Source organism: Aethalodelphis obliquidens, unplaced genomic scaffold (genome assembly GCF_003676395.1).
Source record: "Aethalodelphis obliquidens isolate GAN/ISIS:26980383/991018 unplaced genomic scaffold, ASM367639v1 scaffold84, whole genome shotgun sequence".
Taxonomy (NCBI): domain Eukaryota; kingdom Metazoa; phylum Chordata; class Mammalia; order Artiodactyla; family Delphinidae; genus Aethalodelphis; species Aethalodelphis obliquidens.
The window spans coordinates 3,899,589-3,908,129 of NW_020838028.1; the positions used below are offsets into that span (position 1 = coordinate 3,899,589).

Consider the following 8,541-nt stretch of genomic DNA (forward strand, 5'->3'; position numbering starts at 1 on the left):
ATGCTCAGTATTCAACTTTGCCCTAATTCCTGGAGAAACTTCCTTTCTGGGTCTCTCTAGCCTTTTATAGAAGAGACATGACATCACTGTGTTTGTCCCTGTTATTTCACTTCCCAGGTTCAGGTTTTGTTTGTGTGAATAACTCAACAGAAAAGTCAGAAATCTGACTTTTAAAGTATCAGTACTATTGTGAAACAAGCAGCACATGCTCCCCAGAGCTACCTAATTTAACGTGACTCTTATAAACTGAAAAATATAAAAAGACACATCTTCTTAAACACAGAACTCATGAAAACTTGTCCTGCCTTTCTGGCCATCAAATGTCCTAACAGATTCCAGTTCATATATAGGTCTAACGTTTTAGAGCTGTAGAATGTTTCAATCAACAATATATGACCTTAGGAAAACTTGCTTAAATCTCCCTGAACTTCAGTTTTTCATGGGTCAAACAGAAGTCTGAGATGTCAACCTGGAATCAGAACGTTAATGGATCAGAACTCTAGAATCTGCTGGGAAGTATGCTTGGAAGTATGGTTAAACCCTGATCATTTTAAGAAATGTGTCCTGAGACCTTAGCTAATTCTAAATTTCCCAAAACCACTTAGTGAGACGTGGATGGTGAAACAGTTCACCTAGGACCTAAGTGACTCTCTGTGAGGCTTGCTGTGGTCCTTAGGGTGGCCTTGGAAGGGACTGTCACAGCTGAGAATGCCTGTGGTCTGCCCGGGGTGTGTTCTAAGGACTCTGGTCATGCCCATCTTGTCTGATTAGCTCCTCAGGATAGAAATGATCTTCCCAAGGCGGTGACCAAATTCTAACCTGGGATCACTAGAAAAATCCAATTGTATTTGTATAATTGTATTTCAGGGCGGTGGATCACAGGGGCCATGATACACCCAAATATTTGATAGATAATTCAATTGAATATCTTTATAATTACATTCAAAGCACACAGCACAGGAGGGGAGCGAAGGGGTCAGACTAAGTCTGGTAGGAACTTAAGCCTCCTCTGTCTGAGTTGAGAAAGGCTTCCTGGAGAAGGCAGGAGTCACTTGAATAACCACTGGGACTCCATCTGCACCTAGTGTGTTGGGTTAAATCCAAACTGGCCAGGACTTGCAACCAGAGAGACTCAAGTGGGCTGCAACACAGGAATTTCAAGCATTGAGGGCTTGACATATGTCCCGTCACCAAGAATTACTTGCACATGTCTTGTTCCTCTACTGAGCGCAAGCTGCCTGAAGGCAAGAACCTTGACATGATTGAAACATTCATGGGCCCCTGGACAGTGCCCGGTACCTGGCACTTGGCAAGGGGTAGGTGTCAAATAATTGAAGGAAGTCATATTATAGCCCCAGAGCTGGAATGGTTTGAAATCAGAGAGCTGCTATTCTTTGATCCTGCTAGGATGGCTAGACTCTCTTCCCAGCCGTGACCCTGGGGAAGGAGAAGATGGGTAAAGAAAAGAGTAGAACTGAAGCTTTCCTCGTTCCTCCCAGGTAGAAATGTGCCTAAACAGAAAGCAGAGAGGTGAGCAGACGTGCTGGGCTCTTCAAATATTGTACACAGAGCGTGCTTTTTCCCCTACCCCTCCCCCATTGCATCCCTCCTCACCTCTCCTTCGTGTCAGGAAAATCTGGAGTACAGAGTTAAATAATGATGCTCAGTTGAGTTCCATTCACATTCACTGAGTATGTGGTAGATTTGGTACTATTGTTCAAAACGTTTGCTATGCTTCCCTGTGAGAAAATTCTATTTCCCTTCCTCAGTGAAGCAGAGTTGGCTGCTTAACTGGCTTTCACAATGGAAAGCAAGTGGAGGTAACTCTCTCCTCTGAGCAGAAACTTTAAGAGCAAGTCTGTGATTCGACATCGTCTGTTTTCCCTCTGCCATGAGATCTGCCACATTCCAGATAAAAATTGCTCATCAGTCTGAGTTCCAGATTAAACAGGATGTGGAACAGGGTCCAAGCTGACCAACACTGGACATGTGGTGCGAAAAAGAAAAACGCTTTTCCTTACAAGCCACCAAAATTGGAGGGTGGTTTGTTTTTGCACCATAACAGCCTATGCTATTGATACAAGTACACTTTCCAAGTGTAAGGAACTGTGTCAGGTGCTAGAATACAAAAGTAAATGGCATGGACCATCATCTCTAAGAGACGCCTAATCTGTGATAGAGACAGAAACATACTCAGCAAAGTATTACCTGAATCAGATTTGTGAGGAAAATCTCATAGACTCTTTCCTGATAAAATACCTCGAGGAAAAGCAGTCCAGAGGCATGTATGCAGCTGATCGGGTAATATGGTCAGTGTGTCCAAAGAGTGGCATTTGGAGATCACGGCATCCAGGGGATTCTAGGGGGTGTTTATTATTCACAGAAATTAAGATGTCAGTATGTCCCAGTTTGGGTTTATATTATTTTTCCTAGTTGCATTATGATTAGCACTTTCTTTTACTCCATCAAAGTATCTCAGTTTAGATAATGAATTATATAATCACCCCAACATTAATATGACTAAAGCTTATTGGTTGTCAATGGTCTGAGGCTGGCATCCTGGACGGGCCATGCTTCTCAGACAGGCTGACTGCATAAGTCGAGTGTACCAGATGGGCCATGCCGACTGACAGGATAAAATCTCAGATCACCTGCCACACCTACAGATCCCTGCTGAGAAAGAAGCCAAGGGGTGTCTTTCAGAAAAATACTCTTACGCTTTTGCACCGAGACCCTAATTGGCCCTGATACTTCTGCCACAACTGATTAAATCTGAGAATATGTGCCAGAGTTGACTGTGGACAGTCTGGAAGAAGGGCGGTGACACATTTTAAAACTGATTTGTTGGGCTTCCCTGGTGGCGCAGTGGTTGAGAGTCCGCTTGCCGATGCAGGGGACGCGGGTTCGTGCCCCGGTCCGGGAAGATCCCATATGCCGCGGAGCGGCTGGGCCCATGAGCCATGGCCGCTGAGCCTGCACGTCCGGAGCCTGTGCTCCGCCAATAGGAGAGGCCACAACAGTGAGAGGCCCGCGTACCGCAAAAAACAAAACAAAACAGAAACTGATTTGTTCATCCATTCAAGAAATATTTACTGAGCACCTATTCTGTGGCAGGCCATCTATACTGAATAGTGACAAACTACCACAGCCGTATGCTGTCTTGGGAAATATGACAGCGAGACGCATTGTGCAGGCGGGAGGACCGGGGGAAGGAAGCAGCACCAGTGGGCTCCCATTCTGAGCAGGTAACGAGAGGGCACTCAGGCTGCTGCTAAATCAGAACCTGGTGGGCTGTGGTTCTAAAGCTTCTTACCCTAGAGGGAGCACCCCGGTCATGGGAGTGCTGGGACCCTCTGGAGCTAGCTTTGTGGCTGCTGAGATGGGTTAACCTACCTCCCGATTCCCACCTGCATCCCAAAAACCAACCCCCATCTAGGGTTGCCAAATTTGGCAAATAAAACCTCACGGTGCCAGTTATATTTGAATTTCAGATAAACAAGGAATACTTTTTAAATCTAAGTACATCCATACAATATCTGGGACATATTTATACTAAGATTATTTGTTGTTTATATGAAATTCTAATTAATTGGGTGTCCTAGATTTTGTCTGGCAATCTTAACCCTAACTGCCACATCTTCATTGATGTGGCAGTTAAACTTGGAGCCTTGATTTGCTTTGCTACTGCTACGGCTTTCCCTTTTGGAAGGTCTGCAACTGTAGCTATTAGACCTAAAAGATAAGTAACCCTTATCTTCTGCCCCTTGGTTTGATTCTTGGTTTATCAGAAATTCAGATTGAGTCCACATTGGACTCCATTTGCAGAATCTGGGACCTCTCTTCCTTCTTAATCTCTCTGACACTCGGTTTGGTCAACAGGAACATGGGAATAATTTGAAAGATGTAAGGTCACTTACTCAATCAACAAACATTTACCAAACATTTTCTATATGCCAGGTACCCCGTTCAGTGATCGAGACATACATAGGCCTTTCCCTCCAGGAACTCACCAGCCAGTGACAGATACGAGAGTGAAAAAACAGATGACATGTATTGGGACAAGAGCATTGATTGGCATACAGAAGATTGGCAGCCCGGTACCTGGCTCAGTTGCTCCATAAATGCTGACTAGTCTCTAGGGACAGAGCTCTGGGCTCTCTTTCCTCCCACCCTATCTTAGCACTCCTCCAAGAGTTGAAGGCCTGCTCTGGCTTTCAGCCCTGGAGTGAGGTCTCCCCTGGCAAGGGTCCCTGACATCTTGGTCTGCCTTTCTAACCTCCACCTTTGATGCTCTGTCTACCTCTCCTGCCAGTGCCTCCTGCTGCCTCCCTCTAGGCCTCCCTGATTCTGACCTCCCACTCTGATGACAGGCCTTGACCCAGTGGTTCCATTAATCTGACTTCCAGGCATCAGGCATCCACAGGAGAGCTTGTCCAAGTGAGAATGATTTCCACTGTACCCTTTCACTTGGGCAAAAAATATGCCTGTGTCATAAAGCAATTCCCTTTTTTAACACAACCTTGTGAGTGTGGGCAATCACAGTGTGACGAGCCTAGTGGTGATGTTAAAGATGTGTGAGAGTATCAGAGATGGAAATAAAATACGATCCAGGTTTTCCAACCAGGAAGTGGGTCTATTCACGTAGCTACGTCTTTAATGCCACTTCAACTGTCTAGTTTCTGAGTTAGCTCAAGCAATGTCAAACCTGCGACCCAGCACCGGCAGCTTGAGAGTGGGAGTGTCAGTGCAGATCTATTTCTGTGGCAAGTTCAGTACAGGCTGAATTTAAAATATGAAAAACAAAAGTGAGGCTCATGATTATGCCACCGAAAGGGGGGGAGGGGATCAAAACACAAGACTTCTACAGAAGCACCATCACCCTCCTCCCAACTGCAACTTATTACAAGTGTTTCTCTATTCCAGCTCCTAACATCATGTGCCAAGCTGAAAGAGGCAACTCATTGTGAGGTTTTACTGTGCCTGCTTTTAGTAGCCAGCTCTGGTCCTGCCAACCCTTCTATCCTCTAGCCAAATAGAAAGTTGCAACACAGAGGAAATTGTCTTTTGCTGAGTGGAGGAATGGCAAAGTCCCCACAAACTAGGTCTTACTGTTTCCTTGGGGTCCAATGGAAGAGAGAGGGGGCACTGCTGCTGTGTTTCAGGCTCACACAGATTCTCCAACATCCCAGGCAGGGGAGGTAGGGAGGATGAACTGGGGGCAGTTATGTAGGGTTTTTTTGTTTTTTTTTTTAACCTAAATGCTCAGAAGTACCTCCACCAATAACTGGAGTCTAACATCAGTGAGTAAGATTGAAATGACCCAAGTATAAAATTAGCGTTTCTCATGTTAAGCACTCTTGTTTTGTGACAGTTGTTTCCTGGTAGGATGAGAATATAGCCTCTCGCATGCCCCTATAGGAATAAAACTAGTGGAGGGGCTGCTATACAGGAGAGCTGTTAACCTGGCCTGCTCTCTCCAGGCATTTTCACCCATCCATGTTGGCTGGGCCTCCACAGTGATCTGACAGCATGACCACCTTACTTACGCCAAAACTGGTTTCGAAGGGCAAGAAGAAAACTGGGCATTTCTACTTATAATGAACAAGGAGTTTATGATAAAACATTCTTGTGAACTCAGGGTCGGGGGAGGGGAGGGAGACGTCGGAACTAGCCCCCTTTTGTTCCCTGAGGTCTAGCCTTGGCCTTGCAGCATCTTTTGTCGGGATCTCATGAGTCTTCATTGTTTGAGTAGTGATGTGTGGTGCATGGTTGCTGACTAATTTTCCTTTCTCTTTAAATTCCTGTGTCTGCTTTTTAGGCATTTTTATCTTTCCATTTCTTCTTCATGAAAGGGACTTCAAATAGAAATGGAAAAAGGAATCTCCTACAGATGAACTCTTACAAATTGTCAGCTTTTGCAACACAACTCTTATTTGCAACGTAAATTCCTTCATCACTAGATTGGAAGAGATGTGTAAACTCCTCCAACCAGTATATCATTGACTTGGGTTGCCTCCCATTTTTTAGCATAACTTTTCAGTTAGATAAGGACTGGAAATTTCCAGAACTGAAAATATATTTTCAAATTGGCATACAACGGTATACCTGTAGGGCATGTAATTTTAATTCATTCATTAACCCAACCAATAAAAATGTTTACTGCGTACAACGTGCCAGACCAAAAACTAGGTATCGTAAGCTTAACAGCGAACAAGATAAGTACAATCCTTGCCTTCCAGGAGTCAGAATTCATTCCTCCATTCATTCTTTATTTCACAAGTATTTACTGAGTCTCACAAGTCTACTGGACATAATGCCAGGCCTGAAGATATAAAATAATTCCCTGGTCCTCCTAGTATCTCTGTATTCTTAATTTTTTCTCTCAGTTCTAATGGCTTATTTTATACAAAATTTCAGCTCTGCAACTGAAAAACAACTATGATTGCAATTATCAGTAGTCCAAGACAGTATCTTTCAAAAATTCCAAACTACTAATTTTCGGCAGTTTTTTTCAACTAATTAAATCCGAATCAGGTTTGTCCCATTTGAGACTTCATTAAAACTGAAGTGTTTGCTGTTTGAATGCTGTTTTTTAAAGTAAACACAGCCAGAAGGAATAAGCATTGTTAGGGCTTCATTTTCCACAAGGTTCTGCTTCCCTGCTCTCCTCATTCTAAGTCTTAGAATTTGGCTATTAAATATACATTTGTATATCCATCCTAATGTGTTTCTTAAATTGTTTTTATTATGACAATGAAAAGAATTAGTTCTAAATGCATAAAATCAGCTTCTAATTCTTACCGAAGAAGACGTAAGAGGAGTCTGAATATTCTCCCACGTGAAATGTTCTATCATGTGCTCCCAGCTGCTCCTGGCGGCCTTCTCCCTGAGCGGGTTTTGCTTGGTGCACCCCGGAGGCTGGGCCTGTGGGACACGATGGAGTTCCTGCGAGTCCCGAATGCGGGCTGCAGCGGGTCAGCAGCCACGTCGGCCTCCACGGCAATCTATGAATTTTCCTCAGGGCAAACGACGTGAGGATTGGTACATTAGTGGGGAAGACAAACATGGAAACAAACACTCTGAAGACAGCAAGCAGCTTTTTGGCCATCACTGATGAGTCATACACACTACTGAAATGAATGGCAGAAACACATCACGGATGTGGATGGAAGCATGGTGCCCCCGGAACGGCATCCTTGGCTTCACTGTGCAATCAATGATGCTCCAACAACAAGAACACGACTGCTGGTAAGTTCATTTGGACAAACCATGAATTCATCGAAGTGGCACTCCAGAACAATATGTAGTTTATTCCACCAGAAAGAAGATTCAGGAGTGCACCCCACCTTCAACACCTTACAAGTAAAGACAATGAAAAACAGTTTAAACACATAAAATATAGGACTTTTCATGTAACTGCCCTTTTACTGCTTACTATTAACTTGATTAAAATTGTTTGACTGGGCTTCCCTGGTGGCGCAGTGGTTGATAGTCCGCCTGCCGATGCAGGAGACACGGTTTCGTGCCCCGGTCCGGGAAGATCCCACATGCCGTGGAGCGGCTGGGCCCGTGAGCCACGGCCACTGAGCCTGCGCATCTGGAGCCTGTGCCCCACAACGGGAGAGGCCACAACAGTGAGAGGCCCGCGTACCACCAAAAAAAAAAAAAAAAAAAAATTGTTTGACTAAGGGAAAGAAGTGTCAAATTAGAGAGTCAAATCAAAAAGTGGAACTAAAGTACATGGAGGTCATTCAAATGCAAACTACATAGATTCCTCATAAATTACTGGTGTCAAGGTAGGAAGGAAAGAGATGCAACGTTGACAGGAAGTTACTAAAATAACAGGCCAAATAAATTAAAAATTTGATTCTTAAAACATTGGGCATCAGGCAACACATGACAGTGATCTGTGAGAAACGTGCCCTACGATTGCCCCAACTTCCTGCCTTGAGAGCTTTTCCAGGCTACAGCACAGGGATGGGGAAAGAAACCAGGCTGAGTCCCGGAGCTTCCCTGAGTTGAAGAGACAGAGCTGAATGTTCATGGAGGCCCAAGCAGCTAGAACTCACAGGGGAAATGATGGTAGAGGAGAGAGCTCTGATTTAGGCAGAGAAGGAAGCAGCTTTTAGTTTGCATAAGACCTACAAATGTTTCATCAACTGTTCAGAAGTAGTTGGCTCTAGGGTCTTATCCTGTGTAAAAGAAACAGCTCTCTCATCCCTGTGGCTGAAACAGCACAGTTTTGCAGCTTGACAGGTAGGGCCTAGATTCCCAAATTGGTTGCATTTGAAGGAATCCTTCTTCCTGGTTTGGGTACTAACATAATAATTTCTATTTTGATCTGGCCAGCTAAATGATGTAGTTGGTGAATTGCATCCTAGTATTGAATCAATATGAACAACAGCCTATACCATCTGAGATGAAATTTAACTCTCTTCCTCTGTAGGCTTCGGTGGTTAGAGATGGTTCGTCAAAGGCCATCTCCAGTGCCTTTGTCATCCATGATGCCTGCTCTTAATCATGTGAATATAAACAATTCAC

The 8,541-nt window shown here is 44.2% G+C and overlaps 1 pseudogene; it reads left to right on the forward strand.

The window, feature by feature from the left end:
* The first annotated feature begins 1,207 nt into the window (after positions 1–1,207).
* LOC113613081 (NADH dehydrogenase [ubiquinone] 1 alpha subcomplex subunit 12 pseudogene) lies at positions 1,208–7,366 on the forward strand (annotated as a pseudogene).
* The last annotated feature ends 1,175 nt before the right edge of the window (positions 7,367–8,541 follow it).